Source organism: Rhinoderma darwinii, chromosome 5 (genome assembly GCF_050947455.1).
Source record: "Rhinoderma darwinii isolate aRhiDar2 chromosome 5, aRhiDar2.hap1, whole genome shotgun sequence".
Classification (NCBI taxonomy): Eukaryota; Metazoa; Chordata; class Amphibia; order Anura; family Rhinodermatidae; genus Rhinoderma; species Rhinoderma darwinii.
The window spans coordinates 175,523,402-175,545,379 of record NC_134691.1 but is presented as its reverse complement, the minus strand read 5'-3'; the positions used below and the strand labels follow the sequence as shown (position 1 = coordinate 175,545,379).

At 42.6% G+C, this 21,978-nt stretch overlaps 1 long non-coding RNA gene across 1 annotated transcript; it reads right to left on the bottom strand.

Moving 5' to 3' along the window:
• Positions 1-9,529: 9,529 nt before the first annotated feature.
• On the bottom strand, positions 9,530-13,091 carry LOC142652809 (uncharacterized). The gene is made up of 3 exons (XR_012847935.1): positions 12,910-13,091; positions 10,381-10,450; positions 9,530-9,617 (listed from the first exon to the last, which is right to left on the bottom strand). It is a non-coding gene; the product is annotated as an uncharacterized LOC142652809 (long non-coding RNA).
• Between the last annotated feature and the right edge of the window lie 8,887 nt (positions 13,092-21,978).

Sequence of the window (21,978 nt, the reverse complement as noted above, 5' to 3'; positions counted from 1 at the left end):
TTTTAGCAAAGTGGATGTGAAATTTTCAAATTATTTTTTTTTTTTTAACATATATTCAAATTTAATCCATTTTTTTTTCTGTAACACAGCAAGTGTTAACAGAGAAACACAAATCCATATTTATTGCCTAGATTTTGCAGTTTTTAGAAATATCCCACATTTGGCCCTGGTATGATACCGGACTCAAATACAAGCCTAACGGGAAAAGGAGCAGCTAGAGGATTTTGGGGCCTTCTTTTTATTAATTATATTTTAGGCACCATGTCAGGTTTGAAGGGCTCTTGTGATGCCAAAACAAAGGAAACACCCCAAAAAAGACCCCATTTTGGAAACTACACCGACAAGGAATATATCTAGGGGTGTAATGAGCACTTTGAACCCACGGGTGTTTCATAGATTTTATTAGAATTTGGACGTGAAATTAAAATTTTTACAATTTTTCCAATAACATGTCATTTTAGCTAAAAACAATACATATCAATTTCCACAAGTAATAAAGAAGAAAAAGCCTCCCAAAATTTGTAAAGCAACTTCTCCAAAGTACATAAATACCCCATATGTGGTCATAAACTACTGTTTGGGCACATGGCAGAGCTTAGCAGGGAAGGAGTGCTATTTGGCTTTTCGAGCGCAGATTTTGCTGGATTGGTTTCTTGGCACCATGTCACTTTTGCAAAGCCCCTGTGGGACCAAAACAGTGAAGACGACCCAAAAGTTACTCAATTTGGGAAACTACACACCTTGATGAATTCATCTAAGGGTGTAGTGAGCATTTTGACTCCACAGGTGTTTCATACATTTTATTAGAATTGGGCAGTGAAAAGAAAAAAAAATGTTTTTATTATATTTATTAGATTATATTTTAGACACCATCACAGGTTTGAAGACCAACCAAAAAAGGAGACAACCAAAAAAGACCCCATTTTGGAAACTACACCACACAAGAAATGTAACTAGGCGTGTAGTGAACATTGTGATTCCACAAGTATTTAGCGAATTTATTTGAATTGGGCCGTAAACATGAGAATGGAATCTTTTTTCCTATAAAACAGTGGAAACCCCCCAAAAGTGACCTCGTTTGGGAAACTACACCCCTCAAGGAATTTATTTAGGGGTTTAGTAAGCATCTTGACCATAAATGCTTTTTGCAGAAATTAGGTCGTGAACGTTAAAATATATATTTTTTCAAATAAAATGTGGGTTTAGCTGAATTTAGTTTATTTTCCACAAGGACTAATGGAGAAAAGGTGCCACGACTAGACTCTGGAGTAGTGGAAACATGTTCTGGGGAGAGAAGAATCACGCTTCTCTCAGTGTTAGTCTAATGGACACGTCGGGGTTTGGCGGATGCCAGGAAAATGTTACCTGCCTGACTGCATTGCACGAACTGTAAAAGTTGATGGGGGAGGGATTATGCTACGGGGTTATATTTCAGGGTTTGGCCTAGAACCCTTAGTTTCAGTTAAGGGAAATCTTATTGTTTTAGCATACCAAGAGATTTTGAACAATTGTATGCTTCCAACTTTGTTGGAACAGTTTGGGAAGGGTCCTTTGTTGTTCCAGTATGACTGTGCCCCAGCGCACAAAGCAAGGTCCATAAAGGCATGGTTGGGTGAGTTTGGTGTGGAAGAACTTGAATGGCCCACACAAAGCCCTGACCTCATCTCCATCAAACACCTATATCCAGGCGTGGGATTCAAGTTTTTAACAACAGATTCCCTATATTGCGGACAAAGACATACGCGCCACGGGGGTGGGGGGGGGGGCGGTCACAGTGTTTTGTGGTGTATCGCGCCATTGAAATTGATTCTAGCAATAAAATAAAACAATGACGATATTCCAATACGCCCTACGTTACAGTGAACTCTAAAAAAGAAATTCCCTGTCCAGAATGCTTTAGTGTGGATAGCCACACTATGTATATAATTACATAAGCGTACATACCTACCTACCTACCGACGCTCATTATATTAAACTCACCCATTACGTATAGACCTATATGTGCACATTCAATATCCTAAGCGTGCTTAGCCCATTTAGTTAGGCTGTGCACATGAGAAGGGTGGAGGACAGTGCGGCATGCGCAGTAAGCCGCGACAACTCTCCCGGCTATTGCACAGATACGGTAACAGGAGCAAGCTCAGTACATATATACATCACCAGAACAAAGCACAGTACATATATACAGCATCAGAACAAGGTTCAGTACAAATATACATCCCCAGAACCAAGCTCAATACATAAATACAACACCAGAACCAAGTTCAATGCATAAATACAACACTAGTCCTTCTCAATGAATTAGAATATCATCAAAAGTTAATTGATTTCAGTAATTCAATTAAAAAAAGTTGATGATTATGGGAACAGTTAGTGAAACTGTAATGACGGGGTAGAGAGACAGACAGGTGAGCCCTAATCTACCTGCCACTCAGTCCCTGCCTACTTGCAACGGCCCGTCCTAGGCGACGGCGTACAACTGGGCGACGGTCCCTACTCTCACTATGTGCACTACAGACAGACAGACAAGGGTACAAAGAAGCTAAGGGAAAAGGGGCAGATGCCCATGGCAACACCCTGAGCAACAAGAGTAGTGAACGAGCCGAGTCAAACCAGGAGTGTACGAGGTACCAAACGCAGAGCAAGAGAGTAGTCAGTAAAGCCAGGGTCAATATGAAGCGGAGGACAAATAGTACAAGCAGCAGCAGAGCCAGGAAACAAACAGAATCACAGGCAAAGGAGAAGCAGGAAACTAAGGTATAAATAGACAGAGGGCGGGAGCTAGCTCCGTCTGGCCAGGCTGTGATAGGCTCTCCCACTCCTCAGCCTCCCAGCCTGACTGGTAGAAGATCGTGTCACTCTCTCAGACTTAGGAGCAGGTGCAGACTGACTAACCACGGGCGTCGACACAGAAGCTGTGTCTGGCAGATCCTTTTAGTACCCCCCCTTTTATGAGGGGCCACTGGACCCTTTCTAGGAGGACCTGGCTTATTGGGGAACCGAAGATGGAACCTCTTGAGCAATACCCGGGGGGTACCCAAGTCCTCTCCTCAGGCCCGTATCCTCTCCAATGGACCAGGTACTGGAGGGAGCCTTGAACCATCCTGCTGTCCACAATCTTGGCCACCTCGAATTCTACCCCTTCAGGGGTGAGAACAGGGACCGGAGGAGCAGCGTTTCAGGAGGGAGGCATGAAACACGTCGTGTATTCGAAAAGACGGGGGTAACTCCAGTCAGAAGGAGACAGGGTTAAGGACTTCAATGACCTTGTATGGCCCTATATACCGGGGAGCAAATTTTTTGGATGGGACTTTAAGGCGCAAATTTTTAGAAGACAGCCACACCAGATCCCCGACCACAAACAAGGGGTTAGCAGAACGTCTACTATCTGCCTGATTCTTTTGTATGCTCTGGGACGCCTCTAGGTTTTTTCTGAACCTGGGCCCAGACTGTGCACAGTTCCCGATGAACGACATCTACCTCGGGATTGATGGAACCACCAGGTGAAGCGGAGGAGAACCGTGGATTAAACCCAAAATTACAGAAAAAGGGGGAGACCCCTGACGAGTTACTGACCCGGTTATTAAGGGAAAATTCAGCGAGGGAAATGAAGGAGACCCAATCATATTGACAATCAGAGATAAAACACCTTAAATATTGTTCTTGAGACTGATTAGCCCTCTCACTTTGGCCATTAGTTTCAGGATAGAAGGCCGAGGAGAAGGACAGATCAATCTCCAACTTCTTACAGAAGGCTCTCCAAAACAATGAAACAAATTGTACCCCTCTGTCAGAAACAATATTGACAGGAACCCCATGGAGACGCAGGATGTGTTTGACAAACAAGGTAGCTAACGTCTTAGCATTGGGTAGTTTCTTGAGGGGCACAAAGTGGCACATCTTACTGAAGCGGTCTACTACAACCCACACCACCGACTTGCCTTGAGATGGAGGCAGATCGGTAATAAAATCCATGGAGATATGGGTCCAAGGTCTCTGGGGGATGAGCTAAGAACATAGTAAGCCCGCTGGTCGGGACCTGGGAGTCTTGGACCTAGCACAAATTTCACAAGCGGCGACGTAGGCCTTAACGTCTTTAGGCAACCCAGGCCACCAATAGTTTCTGGCAATGAGGTGCTTGGTACCCAGGATGCCTGGATGGCCAGATAGTGCAGAGTCATGATTTTACCTGAGTACCCTTAGCCGGAATTGCAGGGGAACAAAGCGCTTGTTCTCAGGAAGGTTCCTGGGAGCTGAACCTTGATCAGCCGCAATTTCGGAGACTAAGTTAGAATCAACAGAGGAAATGATTATACCTGGGGGCAAAACACAAGCAGGATCTTCCTCCGAAGGAGGGCTTGCCATGAAGCTACGCGACAGTGCATCAGCTTTAATATTTTTAGACCCAGCCCTATAGGTGACCAAAAAGTTGAATCTAGTAAAAAATAACGCCCATTGAGCTTGTCTCGGGTTTAGCCTCCGGGCAGATTCTAGGAAAACCAGATTCTTGTGGTCGGTAAGGACCGTTACCTGGTGCCTTCTCCTCTGGCTCCCCCATGATGGCTCCCGATGTGCCGTTGTTTCGTTCTTCCACGGAAAACTCGGATGAACCTATGCAACTCGGGGCCTCTGTGTCTCCCCAACAACATAGAGAGTTCCGCAGGAAGAATGGTCTCTGCTTCTACTGTGGGGATGACAAGCATCAAGTGAACAACTGTCCTAGGCGTAAGAATAAGCAGCAGCAGAGCCAGGAAACAAGCAGAATCACAGGCAAAGGAGAAGCAGGAAATGAAGGTATAAATAGACAGAGGGCGGGAGCTAGCTCCATCTGGCCAGGCTGTGATAGGCTCTCCCACTCCTCAGCCTCCCAGCCTGAGTGGTAGGCGAAGGAGTCACTCTATCAGACTTAGGAGCAGGTGCAGACTGACTAACCACGGGCGTCGACACAGAAGCTGTGTCTCGCAGATCCTTTACAGAAACCCCCAAATTTATGTCACTCAGAAAATTAGGATATTATATAAGCCCAATTTCAAAAAATTATTTTTAATGCCAAAATGTTATCCTACTAAAAAGTATGTCCAGTATCTGCCCTCAATACTTGTTCGGTGCTCCTTTTGCATGAATTACTGCATCAATGCTGGCGTGGCATTGAGGCGATCAGCCTGTGGCACTGCTGAGGTGTTATTGAAGCCCAGGTTGCTTTGATGGCGGCCTTCAGCTCATCTGCATTGTTGGGTCTGGTGTCTCTCATCTTCCTCTTGACAATACCCCATAGATTCTCTATGGGGTTTAGGTCGGCAAGTTTGCTGGGCAATCAAGCACAGTGATATTGTGGTTATTACACCGGGTATTGGTACTTTTGGCAGTGTGGGCAGGTGCCAAGTCCTGCTGGAAAATGAAATCAGCATCTCCATAAAGCTTGTCAGCACAGGGAAGCATGAAGTGCTGGGAAATGTCCTGCTAGACGCTGCTTACTCTGGACTTGATATAACACAGTGGATCAACACCAGCAGATGACACGGCCCCCAAACCATCACTGACTGTTGCAACTTCACACTGGACCGCAGGACACTTGCATTGATGCCTCTCCACTCTTCCTCCAGACTCTGGGACTGAGATTTCCAAATGAAATGCAAAATTTACTTTGTGAAGTTTCCACAGTCAGTGATGAAGCGACCTGGGCTTCCATTAAAGCTCAGCAGTGCCACAGGCTGATCACCTCCATGCCACTCCATAGTGATGCAGTAATTCATGCAGAGTCGGTGCCCCAAACAAGTATTGAGGACAGATACTGGACAGACTTCTGAGTAGGACAACATTTCGGTATTAAAAATATTTTTTTTAATTGGGTTTATTTAATATAACAATTTTCTGAGACACTCAATTTTGGGTACTCATTAACTGTTCCCATAATCATCAACATTAAAAGAAAAAAATGCTGGAAATAGACCACTCTGTGAGTAATGAATCTAGATAATATATGAATTTCAGCTTTGAGCTTGGTTGTTCTGATATATTTGTACTGAGCTTTGTTCTGGTGCTGTATTTATGTACTGAGATTTGTTCTGGTGCTGCATTTATGTGCTGAGCTTGGTATAGAAGTTGTATATATGTTCTGAACTTGGTTCTGTTGCTGTATATATGCACTGAGCTTGGTTCTGGGCTGTTTTTATGTACTGAGCTTGGTTCTGATGCTGTATTTATGTACTGAGCTTGGTTTGGGAGTTGTATGTATGTTCTTAGTTTTGTTCTGTTGCTGTATATATGTACTGAGCTTGGTTCTGGTGTTGTATATCTGTACTGAGATTTGTTATGTTGCTGTATTTATGTACTAAGCTTTGTTGTGGTGCTGTATTTATGTTTTAAGCTTCTCTTTGGTGCTCTATATATGTACTTAGATTTGTTCTGGTGCTGTATATATGTAATGAGCTTGGTTCTGGTGATGTATATATGTTCTGAGATCCTCTTTGGTGCTTTATATATGTATTGGGCTTGGTTGTTATGATGAACCAAGCTCAGTACATATATACAGCACCAGTACAAATACAGCTCAGTACAGAGATAATTAGAAAATTTAGTTTAATCCCTGCCATGTAAGTTTGTACGGAATAAAACCACAGCTCCCAGTATAGCCAGAACGATGGTAAGTATATACTGGGAGTTGCTGTTTCACAAAAAAAGAATGATACACACATCATCTCGCTGCAGATCATACAATGACTTCAGTACTGAGCAGTCACAGGGAGAATAAACATTTAAATTTAGTGACTCACAGGTGACAACTTCTCATATTCTAGTCTTCTCTTTACTTTTCCATCTGGTCCAGAGCTCTATGATGCCTCCTGGCCATGACCCATTTCTGCAGAAATGGGTCAATTTGCTGCTCAGATGTCTTCGGAAGCTCACTTTTTCAACATTTCTGCACCTATAAATGAAAGCAAATTGTTATGGTATCACACTCTATGCCCCCAAATATAATAGTATCAAACACTGTGTCCTCGAATATAATAGCGCTACACAATAGTAACATACACTGTGCCCCTGAATAAAATTGTGTCAAACACTGTAAAGTAATGCACCACACACAGTGCCCCCTGTAGATAGTGCCCCTCATAGAGCCCTCTGTAGATAGTGCTCCCAGTAGAGCCCTCTGTAGATAGTGCTCCCAGTAGAGCCCTCTGTAGGTAATAGGGTTCCCTGTAGATAGTGCCCCCTGTAGTGTTCCCTGCAGACAGGGCCCCCTGTAGCGTTCCCTGTAGATAGTGCCCCCTGTGGCCTTCACTGTAGCGTCCCCTGTATAGTGCCCCCGGTAGCGTTCCCTGTATAGTGCCCCCTGTAGACAGGCCCCTCTGTGGCATTCCCTGTGGATAGAGCCCCCTATGGCGTTCCCTGTAGATAACGTCCCCTGTTGTGTTCTCTGTAGATAGAGCCCCCTGTGGCATTTCCTCTAGATAGAGCCCCTTGTGGCGTTCCCTGTTGATAGGGCCCCATGTGGCGTTACCTGTACATGGGGCCCTATCTACAGGGAATGCAACATGGGGCCCTATCTAGAGGGAACGCCACAAGGGGCTCTATCTACAGGAAACCGCACAATGGGCTCTATGTACAGGAAATGCAACAGGGGGGCCCTATCTACAGGGAATGCAACAGGGGGCCCTATGTGGAGTTCACTGTAGATAGGGCCCCTGTGGCATTCCCTGTAGATAAAGGTCCCTATATAGTCCCCTGTAGTTAGTGTTCCCTATATAGTCCCCTGTAGTTTGTGTTCTCTATTTAGTCCCATGTAGTTAGTGTTCACTATATAGTCCCATGTAGTTAGTGTTCCCTATATAGTCCCCCGTAGTTACTGTTCCCTATAGCCCAATGTAGTTAATGTCCCCTATATAGTCCCCTGTAGTTACTGTTCCATATATAGTCCCCTGTAGTTACTGTCCCCTATATTGTCCTTATTAGTTACTGTTCTCTATAGTCCCCTGTTGTTACTGTCCCCTATATAGTCCCCTGTAGTTGCTGTTCCCTATAGTCCAATGTAGTTAATGTCCCCTATATTGTCCCCTGTAGTTACTGTTCCCTATATAGTCCCCTGTAGCTAGTTCCCTACAGACCCCTGTAGTTAGTTCCCTATATAGTCTTCTGTAGTTCTGGTTCCCTGTATAGTCCCTTATGTAGTGCCCTAAAGTGCCCACAGTAGAAGGAAAAAATACACATTTTCTTAGCTGTCCCATTGCCGCACCATCAGTCCTCCTCCATCAGAACAATGCAGCGGCGCGATAACGTCATAGTCATCGTGCCGACTGCATCATCACTAAAGCGCCGAATGGCGAGGCATCATGTGCCTCGCCAGGGCAGCGCTAGTCAACTCAATTGTATCTGCGTCCTAAGGACATGGATACAATTGAGTGCAGAGGACCGCTTCCGGCTTCCTGCTTCACCCGGTTCTTCGAACCGGCTGTGATTTTAACAACCAGTTTGGGAGAACCAGGGCAAACCGGCCGGATCCCACCCCTGCCTATATCCCATAGGTGTTCTAGATCAGTGATTGTGAGCCAGCCCCTCTCCTCTAACAACATTATTTCACCTCACAAAGCTCTTCTGGATGAATGGGTGAAAATTCCCACAGACAATATCTAAAATATTGTAGAAAGCCTTTCCAGAAGAGTGGAAGCTGTTTTAGTTGCAAAGGGGGGACCAACTCTGTATTAACCCCTTCCGCACCTTGGCATAAATGCATGTCCAGGTGAGCAGTAACTTTGCACACCTGGGTGTGAAGTTACATCCGCGCTTTAACAGTTAACTGCCACGTAGCGCTACACCGCAGCGGCGGTTAACTGTGCATGGTGTCTGCCCTGCTCTCCCCATTGCCGATCAGCGGCCCGTCCCCGCTGAAATCGGCAATTAACTCCTTCGATGCGGCGGTCGATTGCGATTGTCGCATTGAAGAGGTTTAGAGCAGATCGTCAGCACCCCCCCACATGCATTTGCGGGGAGAGCGATCCTTGTAAAAGCAACCGGAGCCCAGACAATCGCCTCCGGGCTGCCATGTACAGAATCCTAGGAGGACCAGCCAGAGGCTGGTCCTCCTAGCCTTCCTGTCAGGGTGACTGTCACGTCACAATGACAGTTAGAACACATTACACTACGTAGGTAGTTTAAGAATTTGTACTCGGCACACCTTGCTTGTGTTACAAAAATATATATTTTTATTATGGATGCCAGAGGCTGCATGTGCGACGTCGACGTTTCGGTCAGACAGACCTTCGTCGGGCACTAGAGAAATGTACAATTGATTAGATCATGGCATGGGTATAGGAGAACTATCACTTGCGATATACATGATAACATCGTAAAATATGTCATATAGGTGAAAAAACAGAGCGTGTAACTGGGTCAATTCAAACATAGTATACCTAACACATAGGACTATGAAATCAACGTGAAAATTAAAAGCAAAAACGAAAACAAAAAGGAGGAAACAGAGACATAGATCCCAGGAACATGCAACACATAAGGGAATGTACCATATGGCTATGGAGAGAAATCTTGTGTCTAGGAAACTCATAATTTGGACGATACGAATCGTTGTGCGAGCACAAGGCGCGGTAGAATCACATGATGATCTATGGTACTGATTTAAGGCATAAATACAGATACGGTCGTCATTTTTTACGGACAATATGGAGGTACAACTCAGGTATATACAATGCAGGTATATACAATGCAGAAATGAACACAGAATGCATCACTGAAGAAAGCATGGACATAGACATGTCATATAGAAACGACCAGAAGGTGGAGACAAATAGATGATACAGGTGAAATAGCGGGGGTGTAGTACCCTAAACATCTTCAGATGATGTGTATCTTACCTGAGCCGTGCTGGGGACTGGACCGGTACAAAATATGATGCGTATATAGCGCTGCTGTGGTCAGTAATCGGCGGCTTACCGCTCTGTGTTGGCGCTGGTATACCCTGGTCACTTCCTGGTTTATATGTGTGTGTAAGATGGTGGGTGTGTCTAGACGTGTGGAACGCATCGGCCAAGATGGCCGTGCGTTCCACTGTCGCGTCGGTGAAACGCATGCGCATGCTCAGAGGGAATGGTTGTGTTGGGCAGAGGAATATCACTATAACTGTAGATAGTGTGCTTGGTTGGATATAGTAACAATATTACAGACTAGATAGTCTATGGGTAGATGGCTACGGGAAAAAATACTGGAGCGCTATTGATTTGAGTAATATTAGGGAGGCTGGATTGTACTCTAGCGCCATCTTGTGTCTGAGTGTGGAGGTGCAGCATGAGATGGAAATAAGTACAGATGCAGGGAAAAAGAGGGGGAATAGAACAGGATAACTCTAGTATGCCCTAGTTAAAAGGATACCGTGTCAATTTGGATGGTGTATAGGCGGGATCTCTTGTAGTATAGGCAGGCTCAGGGAAAATCATCGTGTCTGTGATGAAACAGATGCAAATAGTATTAATGACAATAGCATAACAGTGTGGTACATTTACAATACGTAAAACCTCATTTTCCTACAGTACAGAGAGGTGACGCCTTAGAATAGATAAACGGAATCACACTTAAGATATGGTTACCCGAGACGTCTCGGCATCGAATACTGTTATAAAAAGCTACTAATCTCGTACTCTCTATTCAGGCCCTTTGGTTCTAATGTCTGGAGTTTGTGAATCCAGTAGGCTTCTCTCCGTTTAAGAGAATTAATCCTGTCACCCCCTCTTCTATGAGCTGGGACGTGTTCAATAACTTGAAACATAAGTTGGGAAATATTATGTTTATGGCGGGCAAAATGCGCAGGGATAGGAAGTAATATTTTGCCGCATCTGATGTTGGACTTATGCTGGCTGATTCTATCTTTGATTCGCTGTGTGGTCTCTCCTACATAGGCTAATCCACAGGGACACTTAATCAAGTAGACCACGAAGTTGGTGTTGCAATCAAAGTATTCTTTGATTGGAATACTTTGTCCCGACGATGGATGGTGTATTTTATCGCCCCTAATGATGTGGGAACATTGGAGGCAGCTTCTGCAGGGGAAGGTGCCCCTCTTGGGTGTGTTCAAGAAAGTCTGCCTAGAAATTTTACGGGACGATCCGATGTCAGCCCTAACAATCTTATCTTTAAGATTTTTTGTTCTCTTTAAACAGGGTAAGAAGGGGGATTTGAACTCAGTAATTTGTGGGTAGGCTTCTTGTAATAGGGGCCAGTGTTTCCTGATGACGTGATGGATCTTATAGGTACAAGGGTGATAGACATGTACGAAGGGAATACGTTTAGGTTTGTCCAGGGTTTGGGGAACAGTGGTTATTTGAGCTGATTTTAAGACTCCACTAGGATAACCCCTTTCTAGAAACTTTTTGGTCATATTGTCAGTTCTCTCTCTCAGAAGTAGTGGATTATCTACAATCCGATTTACCCGTGTGTACTGGGATTTAGGTAACGAATTTCTGGTAGTTAATGGATGGCAGCTGGAGTAGTGTAGTAAACCATTCTTATCCGTTTCTTTTGTAAAGAGGTCACTGCTAAGATTGCCAAATGGATCTTTAATAATGGTAGTATCAAGGAAGTTGATTTTGGACACATCATGGCTCAGAGTAAACTGAAGTTCTGGCCAGATGTTGTTCAAATAAGTAGTGAAATTGAGAAGGCTATCAATTGGTCCTTCCCATAGGCAAAAGATGTCATCTATGTACCTCTTCCACATACGTGCGTGTTTTATGAAGAGGTTATTGGGATAGATGTGATGTTCTTCTAGATGGGCCATGTAGCAATTCGCATATGGGGGGGCAACATTGGAGCCCATTGCCGTACCTTGTAGCTGTATATAGTACTGGTCCTCAAAGAGGAAGAAATTGTCAGTGAGTACAAGATGGAGTAATTCGTCACAGAGGTTTATGACATCTGGATTTGTGCTAGTGTCAGTTAAAATCTCATGTACTGCTTGTGTGCCCTTTGGATGTTGGATGGACGTATATAAGCTACAGACATCTAGTGTGACTAGAATGGTCTCCGTGGATACTGTCTTCAAATCTCTGATATGTGAGAGAAAATCTGTAGTGTCTAATAGGTAGGATTTTGTTTTCCTAACTAATGGTGTAAGTATTTTTTCCAAAAAATTTGAGACGGGTGAGAGAATAGAGTCAGTAGATGCAACTATAGGTCTGCCGGGGGGTTTATCGAGTCTTTTATGAATTTTCGGGAGGACATAGAACACCGGTGTAATTGGATACCTATTTGTCAGGAATGATGCTGTCTCTTGATCTATGGTGCCATTGGTTACGTATTTATCTAGAATCTTAGTCGCTCTGGTCATGATTCTACTAGTTGGGTCATGATCAATACGTCTATATACTGACGTGTCATTCAGCTGTCTAAGAACTTCCTCTATATATGTGTCCCTATCCATAACAACTATAGCACCGCCTTTGTCAGCGGGTTTGATGATCAGATCCCTATCGTTTGTTAGGGAGAGTAGGGCTTGCCTCTCAACATTACTCATGTTGGTCTGGCTTTTGAAAAGACCTTGGTCGAAGTCGTGGCGAAAGTTCTCCACGTCTCTCTGGACCAGTCCAATAAACGTTTCCAATGGGGGCGAAGTCTTTGGGGGAGCAAACAAACTCTTGTTCCTCAGACCCAGTTCCTTCGAGGTGATCGTGGAGGTCACACTCGACGTAGCGGGACCTTCCGGTCCTCGTGTATCCCCCTTATTGGAAAAAAAGACCCGTAGACGCAAGGTTCTGTAGAAGCGGTTAAGATCCATATCCAGCTGGAATAGATCGTACCGGTAAGTGGGGCAGAAGGAAAGGCCCTTCTGTAGTAAGAGGAGTTCGGCTGGACCTAGTAATTTCGAAGAGATATTGACTACCAATGGTTGTGGGGTGCTCGTCATACCTGCGACCTCGTCGTCATCAGTCGATTTGTGTCTTCTACTGCCGCCTCTCCTCGTCCTCTTCTTGGGCGCCTGCCCCTGCGTTGGTCTAAAAAACGGAATCTGCCTTGGTTTGAGTAGCCAGGATAGTGGTAGTCCGATCCTTCTCCACCCGATCCGGATTGCGATGAGTCCGATGACTGGTATGGTGTTCTGCGTTGTGGTCGCATGGATGTGAATCCTTCGTGCCATCTATATATTCTATTCCTTAGGTAATCCTCTTGATCTCTTTGGAACTTGCTTCTCTTGAAAGCCTCAACCTCGCTTCGGTGGGTGTTGAGATTTGTTCTCAATTTGCTGTCGAACTCAGAGAACTCTGAACTAGAGAGGGTTGCTTTCAATTGTTGTTCGGAGGCTGCGATTTTCTCCTGAAGTTCTGTGATATTCTTCTGTAGGTATGATACAGTGAGTGTCATCAGATCAAATGAACATTTATTGAGGATGTGTTCGAACTGCGTACAGTAATCAGGGTCTTCTTTGAAGATGGTAGGTTTGATTTGTACGCGTAATCCTCGAGGAATACGTTGGACTTTAATATATTCGGCCAATGTGGCACTGTGTAGCTCCTGGTTGATGAGTTTCCTCTTATTCCTTTCGTGATCCCTGTTCCGGATTTCTGTTGGTGGGATCTGTAGAAAATCCCTAGATGTGGTGACTGTAGATAGGATACTATCTGTTTCCTCCTTGTTGTAGGAAAAGGTTGGATTGGACATATTCACCGTGCTCGTCTGAAGAGGAGATGCATATATGGTTGTGTTCAGATGGCACTGGTTTCTTTGGGTGCTCGAAGTAGGGTCCCAACCCGGGTGTAGGTTAAGAATTTGTACTCGGCACACCTTGCTTGTGTTACAAAAATATATATTTTTATTATGGATGCCAGAGGCTGCATGTGCGACGTCGACGTTTCGGTCAGACAGACCTTCGTCGGGCACTAGAGAAATGTACAATTGATTAGATCATGGCATGGGTATAGGAGAACTATCACTTGCGATATACATGATAACATCGTAAAATATGTCATATAGGTGAAAAAACAGAGCGTGTAACTGGGTCAATTCAAACATAGTATACCTAACACATAGGACTATGAAATCAACGTGAAAATTAAAAGCAAAAACGAAAACAAAAAGGAGGAAACAGAGACATAGATCCCAGGAACATGCAACACATCAGGGAATGTACCATATGGCTATGGAGAGAAATCTTGTGTCTAGGAAACTCATAATTTGGACGATACGAATCGTTGTGCGAGCACAAGGCGCGGTAGAATCACATGATGATCTATGGTACTGATTTAAGGCATAAATACAGATACGGTCGTCATTTTTTACGGACAATATGGAGGTACAACTCAGGTATATACAATGCAGGTATATACAATGCAGAAATGAACACAGAATGCATCACTGAAGAAAGCATGGACATAGACATGTCATATAGAAACGACCAGAAGGTGGAGACAAATAGATGATACAGGTGAAATAGCGGGGGTGTAGTACCCTAAACATCTTCAGATGATGTGTATCTTACCTGAGCCGTGCTGGGGACTGGACCGGTACAAAATATGATGCGTATATAGCGCTGCTGTGGTCAGTAATCGGCGGCTTACCGCTCTGTGTTGGCGCTGGTATACCCTGGTCACTTCCTGGTTTATATGTGTGTGTAAGATGGTGGGTGTGTCTAGACTACGTAGGTAGTGTAATGTGTTCTAGCAGTGATCAGAGCTGCAAGTCTAAATGTCCCCTAGTGGGACAAGTAAAAAAAAGTTTAAAAAAGATAATAAAAATGTTTTAAAAAAGTGTACAAATAAAAGTTACATAAACAACAAATTATTTTTTTTCCTATAATAATATATAATAAAAAAATAAACACTTTAAAAAGAGTACACATATTTGGTATCACCGCGTCCGTAACGACCCCAACTATAAAACTATAATATTATTTTTCCCGCAGGGTGAACACCGCAAAAAAAAAAAATAAGTAAAAAAACAATGCTAGAATCACTATTTTTTGGTCACCACTCCTCCCAAAATATACAATAAAAAGGGATTAAAAAGGCGCTGGTACCCCAAAATGGTACGAATGAAAACTACATCCCATCCTGAAAAAAAAACAAGCCCTTACACAGCCTTTTTGACTGAAAAATAAAAAAAGTTATGGCTCTCAGAATATGGTGACAAAAAAAAAGAAATTATTTTATAAATAAGTGATTTTATTGTGCAAACACTGCAGAACATTAAAAAAACTATACAGATATTGTATCGCCGTAATAATATCGACCCGCAGAATAAAGTAAAATGGTCATTTATAGCCCAGGGTGAACGCCATAAAAAATAAGAATGAAAAACATTGTCAGAATTGATGGTTTTTGGTCCCCTTGCTTGTCAAAAAATGGAATAAAAAAAATTAATAAATGATAAAACAAATCGCATTTACCCCAAAATGGTACCAATGAAAACTACAGATTGTTCCGCGACAAACAAACCCTCACACAGCTCCGGTAAAGAAAAAATAAAAAAGTTCTGGCTCTCAGAATATGGCGATGCAAAATGTGCAGTGGGCGCCATTTATCAGTGCGACACTGGCCACATATCTGCAGATTATTATTTATTTACCCCATTGTTATACCCTCTTATTATGCCATGATGTACTCCGCACAGATTACATATGTCCCCACGTTATAAATTGAAATATCAGTAAAACGCAAAAACAGAATTACTACCAGGATTTATCTGCGCTCCAAAAGCCAAATGCCATTCCCTCGCTTCTGAGCCCTACAGCGTGCCCAAGCAGCAGTTGACATCTACCGATATGGCTTTGCCATACCCGGGAGAACCCGGTTAATATTTTATGAGGTATTTTTCTTCAGTGGAACAAACTGGGCACAACATATTGTGCACTAAAATGGCATATCAGTGCAAAATTTAAATTTTCACTCTGCACCATCCGCTGCACATTAACCACTTTGCGCACCACAACATAGCATGTCGTGTTGTGGGGGGTGGTGTATGGAGCGGGCTCACGCGCTGATCCCGCACCATATGCTGTGGGTGTCAGCTGTGTATTAGAGCTGACACCCAGGACTAACGGACAGGAAACACACTTTTACAGGAGCCTGTATAAATGAAAATATGCTGCAATACATTAGTATTGCAGTATATTGTACAAGCGATCTACTGATTGCCATTTAAAATCCCCTAAGGAAACTAATAAAATGTGTAAAAAAAAAAGTCAATTATTATTAGTGAAAAAAAATTAATAAATATTTAAAGTCCCAAAAAAACTTTTCACAGTTTTTTCTCTAAGGTAATATAAAAAAATAAAAAAAATACACAAACTTGGTATTGCTGCGTCCGTAAAAGTCATAACTATTACAATATACCATTATTTAACTCGCATGGTGAACGCTGGGAAAAACAAAGCATTTAAACGGACAAAATCGCTGTTTTTTTGGTCACCTTGGCTCTACCAAAAAATGTAATAAAAGTGCTCAAAAAGTAGTATGTACCAAAATATGGTACCAATTAAAATTACAGCTTATCCCGCAAAAAAATAAGCCCTCACACCACTCTATTGACAGAAAAATAATAAAGGTATGGCTCTTGGAAAGCGGGGAGGGAAAAATGAAAAAGAAAAAGCAAAAAATGGTTCAGTCCGGAAAGGGTTAATTACTTTATAATGAAAAAATATTTATGACCAAATGTGGGGTATGTCCATACTCGGGAGAAATTGCTTTACAAATTTTGGGGTGCTTTTTCCTCCTTTATCCTTTGTGAAATTCAAAAAACTCAAAATTTTTGTGGAAATAATGTTGATATTCATTTTAATGGCCTAATTCTAATAAATCCTGCAAAAGACCTGTGGAGTCTAAATGCTGACTGTTCCCCTAGATAGATTCCTTAAGTGGTGTAGTTTCCCAAATGTGGTCACTATTGGGGGATTTCCACTGTTTTGGCCTCTCAAGGGCTTTGCAAATGCGACATGGCACCCGAAACAATTCCAGCTAAATTTGAGCTCCAAAAGCCAAAAACCACATATGACGTATTTCTGTAATCAGGAGAAATTTTTTACAAATGTTGTGGTGCTTTTTCTCCTTTATTCCTTGTAAAAATTAAAAATGGCTACGTTTGTTCAGAAAAAAAGTAGATTTTTACCTTTACAAACTAATTCCAATGAATTCAGCAAAACAACTGTGGGGTCAAAATGCTAAATTGACCCCTAGAAAAATTCCTTGAGGGTTATAGTTTCCAAAATGGTGTCACTTTTGAGGGGTTTCCACTATTTTGGTCCCTCCAGTGCATTGCAAAAGCGACACGGCACTGAAAACTATTCCAGCAAAATCAGAAATCCAAATGGTGCTCCTTCCCTTTTGAGCCCTGCTGTGGGTCTAAACACCAGTTTATTACCACATGTGGGGTATTGCTATAATCGGAAGAAATTGCTTTACATATGATGGGGTGATTTTTTTTCTTTATTCTTTGTAGAAATTAAAAATGTCTACGTTTTTTCAGGAAAAAAAAGTAGATTTTCATCTTCACATACTAATTCAAATAAATTTAGCAAAACAACTGTGAGTTCAAAATGTTAACTATATCCCTAGATACATTTCTTGAGGGGTGTAGTTTCCACAATGGTGTCACTTTTAGAGGTCTTCACTGTTCTGGCCCCACAAGACCTCTTCAAACCTGACATGGTGCCTACAATATATTCTAAAAAAAAGGAGGCCCCAAAATCCTCTAGGTGCTCCTTTGCTTCTGAGGCCTGTATTTCAGTCCATTAGCACACTAGGGCCACATGTGGGATATTTCTAAAAACTGCAGAATCTGGGCAATAAATATTGAGCTGCATTTCTCGGGTAAAACCTTCTGTGGTACAGAATTTTTTTAATTTTATATGAATTTTGGAAATTTTTTGCTTTAATTCCTGTGAAACGCCTAAAGGGTTAAAACACTTTCTGAATGCTGCTTTGAATACTTTGAGGGGTGCAGTTTTCAAAATGGGGTGATTTATGGGGACTTTATAATATATAAGGCCCTCAAAGCCACTTCACAACTGAACTGGTCCCTGACAACTTAGCCTTTTGAAATTTTCTTGAAAATATGAGAAATCGCTGCTAAAGTTCTAAACCTTGCAACGTCCTAGAAAAAAAAAGAATGTTCAAAAAAATGATGCAAACATAAAGTAGACATATGGTAAATGTAAACTAGTAACTATTTTGTGTGGTATAACTATCTATTTTACAAGCAAGAATATTGAAAAAAGGAGGACCAATAAAAGGCGCTGCTATACCAAACTAGGTTTTTATTGAAATATGATTATTGATAGGCTACGCGTTTCGACGCAGAACATAGTTTGGTATAGCAGCGCCTTCTATTGTTCCTCCTTTTTTCAATATTCTTACCTTATCATTGACGGTGGATCCCCGTTCACTGGCCTTTGGACCTTGGCAGCAGCTACACCTTACACCTGGTCGTATACACCTTGGGTGTGTCTCCTCTGCACGTATCTTCACAGCGTTGTGCTCTCTGGAGATCGTTCCATACTGTTTAACAGCGTTGTGCCTGGTCAGCATAACTCGTCTAGGTGAGTGTATATTGCCCTAGCACTGTTGTCTTCCATGACCATCAGATAATTGCACTATGTGGCGCCGTGTGTTTTTTCTTCCTATCTAGTATTTTACGAGCAGTTACATTAAAATTTTGAAAAATTCAAATTTTTTAACATTTTCTCCAAATCTTGTTTTTCTTTTTACAAATAAATATTTAATGTATCGACCAAATTTTTTCACTAACAGAAAGTAAAATATGTCACGAGAAAACAATCTCAGAATCACTTTGATAGGTACAAACTTTCCGAAGTTTTACCACAAAAAGTGACACGTCAGATTTGAAAAATCAGCTTCGTCCTGAAGGCCAAAACAGGCTCCGTCCTCAATGGCTTAATGCCTATGGATTTAGAATGGGATGTCATAGAAGCTCCTGTAGGTGTAATGTGAAGGTGTCCATTAACCTTTTTCCATATAGTGTATATTCCTGGCATTTGGTGATTATCAGCTCTGCTCTGCATGTACAATATATTAAGCATTTGAAGTGCAGAGCTCCATCACAGAGAAAACTTACACAACAAACAGGCTTTCCATTGGCCCTGAACTCTCTAAACTGACTAGTTTATTGGTAGTCTATTCTATTCCAGCAGGTAAATTAGAAGGCATTCCACATGTTAATGATGATTACCCAGTCAAGGTGAAAGATTTCAAAGTATCACTATTTTGCAACAAGGCTTTTTTTCCATTCTGTAAAGCCACATTGCAGGGAACATGAGGTGACCCTAGAATTTATTTTGTCTCTACAGGTACATGACAAATATGATCCTGGGAGCAGTACCATAGCTTACTGGGTCAATCTAGTAGTGTATTCTTGTAGGGATTTGCTTCAATGATGAGGTCAGGGAGTTGAGCTAGTCAGATAGTTGTGGATGGCTTTGTAAGCTAGTTCTGATATATGTTCTGTATTTGTGATTCCCCACAATTCTTGTGGGAGTGCTTCCACTTTTTTTCCCCAACACCAAATTATTTGTGTACCTACTGCTGCATGAGCCCGAAGAGAAAACCCCTTTAAGGTTGTTTTGGATGCTCTGAACTTGGCAAATGATGTGCATCAAAGACAAGGTGTCTGTGCCCATTTGGCCATGTCTAATCCGCTGTTTGTGTAACGTGGCCCTATGTGGTATATGGCCCTATGCAGGGTTGTTTCTAAAGACATGGTATGGATACCAGGAGTGACAGCAAAAACAAAATCTATACTTGGGCCGGTGTTGCATTACACTTGACCACAGCAATAGAAATAATACTTGAAAGGCACAGCCTCTTAGATCAATATTGTCGATTCAAGCAGGCGGAAGATGTGGGCTGGCTGACTCTTTCAACAGGACAGAGTCAAGGGCACTTCACCCTGATAGGGACCATCCTGAACAGATTCCCTACTTGCACTAGGCCTCAACTGACCTGGTCACGCTATAGGGAAAAAGGGAACAAAGCACACATAGTGCATGAGCCTGTAAAATATGACAACAATAGGATAAAGGTGGTCAATTATGCTGACCTGATGTTGTTATGCTAGGAGCATAACATCCCATGATGCGTGTCCAAGTTATACTTAGGTTGAGACAGTTGCAGCCCAAATTCCGGTTCGAAGATTGATAAAAATCCACTATGTAGATCCAGGAGATAGGGGGATAAAAAATGGAATATCCGAGGGTGCAGCTGTACTGAAAATTGCTTTTATTTGTACAACAACAACAACAATGTGTTTCAAGGCCGTACTGGCCTCTTCGTCAGGTTAGGTACAAGTGTTAGGTCTATTCATGATGACTGTGCATTTATAGCTGGCCTAGAAATCACTACCGGGTTAGGTCATAGGTCAGAAGGCCAGTACGGCCTTGAAACACATTGTTGTTGTTGTAAATAAAAGCAATTTTCAGTACAGCTTCACTTTCCCTCTAGCTCGTCACACACTGCAGCTTGTTCTCCACGGCTTTGCCCGCACTGTACTGTAAGTGCCATCTTCAGCATCAGACCACGGCAAAACTACGCTGCGACGTTCTGGCACTGTTATAATGCAGCAAAAAAATTAACCAAGATGGCGTCCGGGCCGTTTATCCTGATGCCAATGAAACTTTGCCTCCTAAATAAAGCCACCTGAACAAGAAAAACAGTTAAACAGCACAACTTAAAGACACAGGGCAAACATATAAACACCAATGCTTGCCAACACTAATACAGCCCCTTTAAAACATGATATTCCTCCCCGCGCTCTTACACTGGATAAATTGTCACACTGTAGATCCACACACTAGGGTACCATTGCTCCCTGTATTCTTGCTCTTGGCATCTAGAAAGCCAGAAGCCACACTGGTGACATCACCTCTGACTTGTAAGGCCTTCTTTTCTTGCACATATCCTTCGCTGGGCACTGTCTCCATTACCTTTGCCATTACCAACTTTATTTCTGGCAACCAACTCTGCTGTATTGGTTGCAGTACCACTCACATTCATCTCCCAATTTTTTCAGGTAGTAGTTGCTATACACCTTCCTCATCATCACTTATGTAGTCTACTGGTCTATTGTCATTTTTGCTGAATACATCACCTCTGTCTGCCAACATCTTTTTTCCAGATTTTTTGGAACAATGACACACGTTGCAGAGGAAAGGCTTACTGCAAGTTATAAAATACTAAGAATGAGATGTTGTTTGGCTGAAAATGCCAATCTACGGGTACTTCTTTACAATTCTTTCTTTGAATGCATGCAACTGACTATCTACTTCATAATTCCCAGGTAATCCATCTGCATATTAGACACAGAGACACATTGAGGGGAAATTATTTTAGCGGGCCGTGCACGACTATTGTGGCATAACTACTACGGCCGTGCGCAATTCATCCCCCACATCTGACATAAAAAAAATATTTATACTCACCTCACCGCTCCTCTTTGCTGTTCCCCAACTGGTACCCTTAGGCTCCCTCAGCATGCTGCGGTTCATTTAAGGTTCTGATGCCGAGCAGCATCCGATCCTTTTATAATATCCTGAGTGCTGTGTCACATACAACGTCCTGATGCTGTCCTCTGCCAGTACCTTGCAAGTGCCGCAGCATGCTATGGATGGAGAAGGAGGGGTATAGGACCTGGCACTGGCCTCTTCCTTGCTATGCCCCACAAAGTGAAATCTGTGACAGCTAGATAGATTTCCACTATAATGTATGCCAGTTTTCTTGCATAAATTATAATTAATCCACATTCCTTTCTTCAAAAATGGTGAGAGCGATGTAACATGTTCAAAAGTTGTAATTTTCATTGCAAATGGCGACTGTTGGGCCTTTGCGGCTTTCTGTGTCTTAAAAATGGCGTAGAATGGTTGATGAATTCCACCTATTGTGCCCATTGCATATAACTTTGTCAATAAGTTATTCACTGTTGCTTTAATTGGGTGGGCTAACATTTTGTGGATTAAAAGATGCCCCACCACCCTCC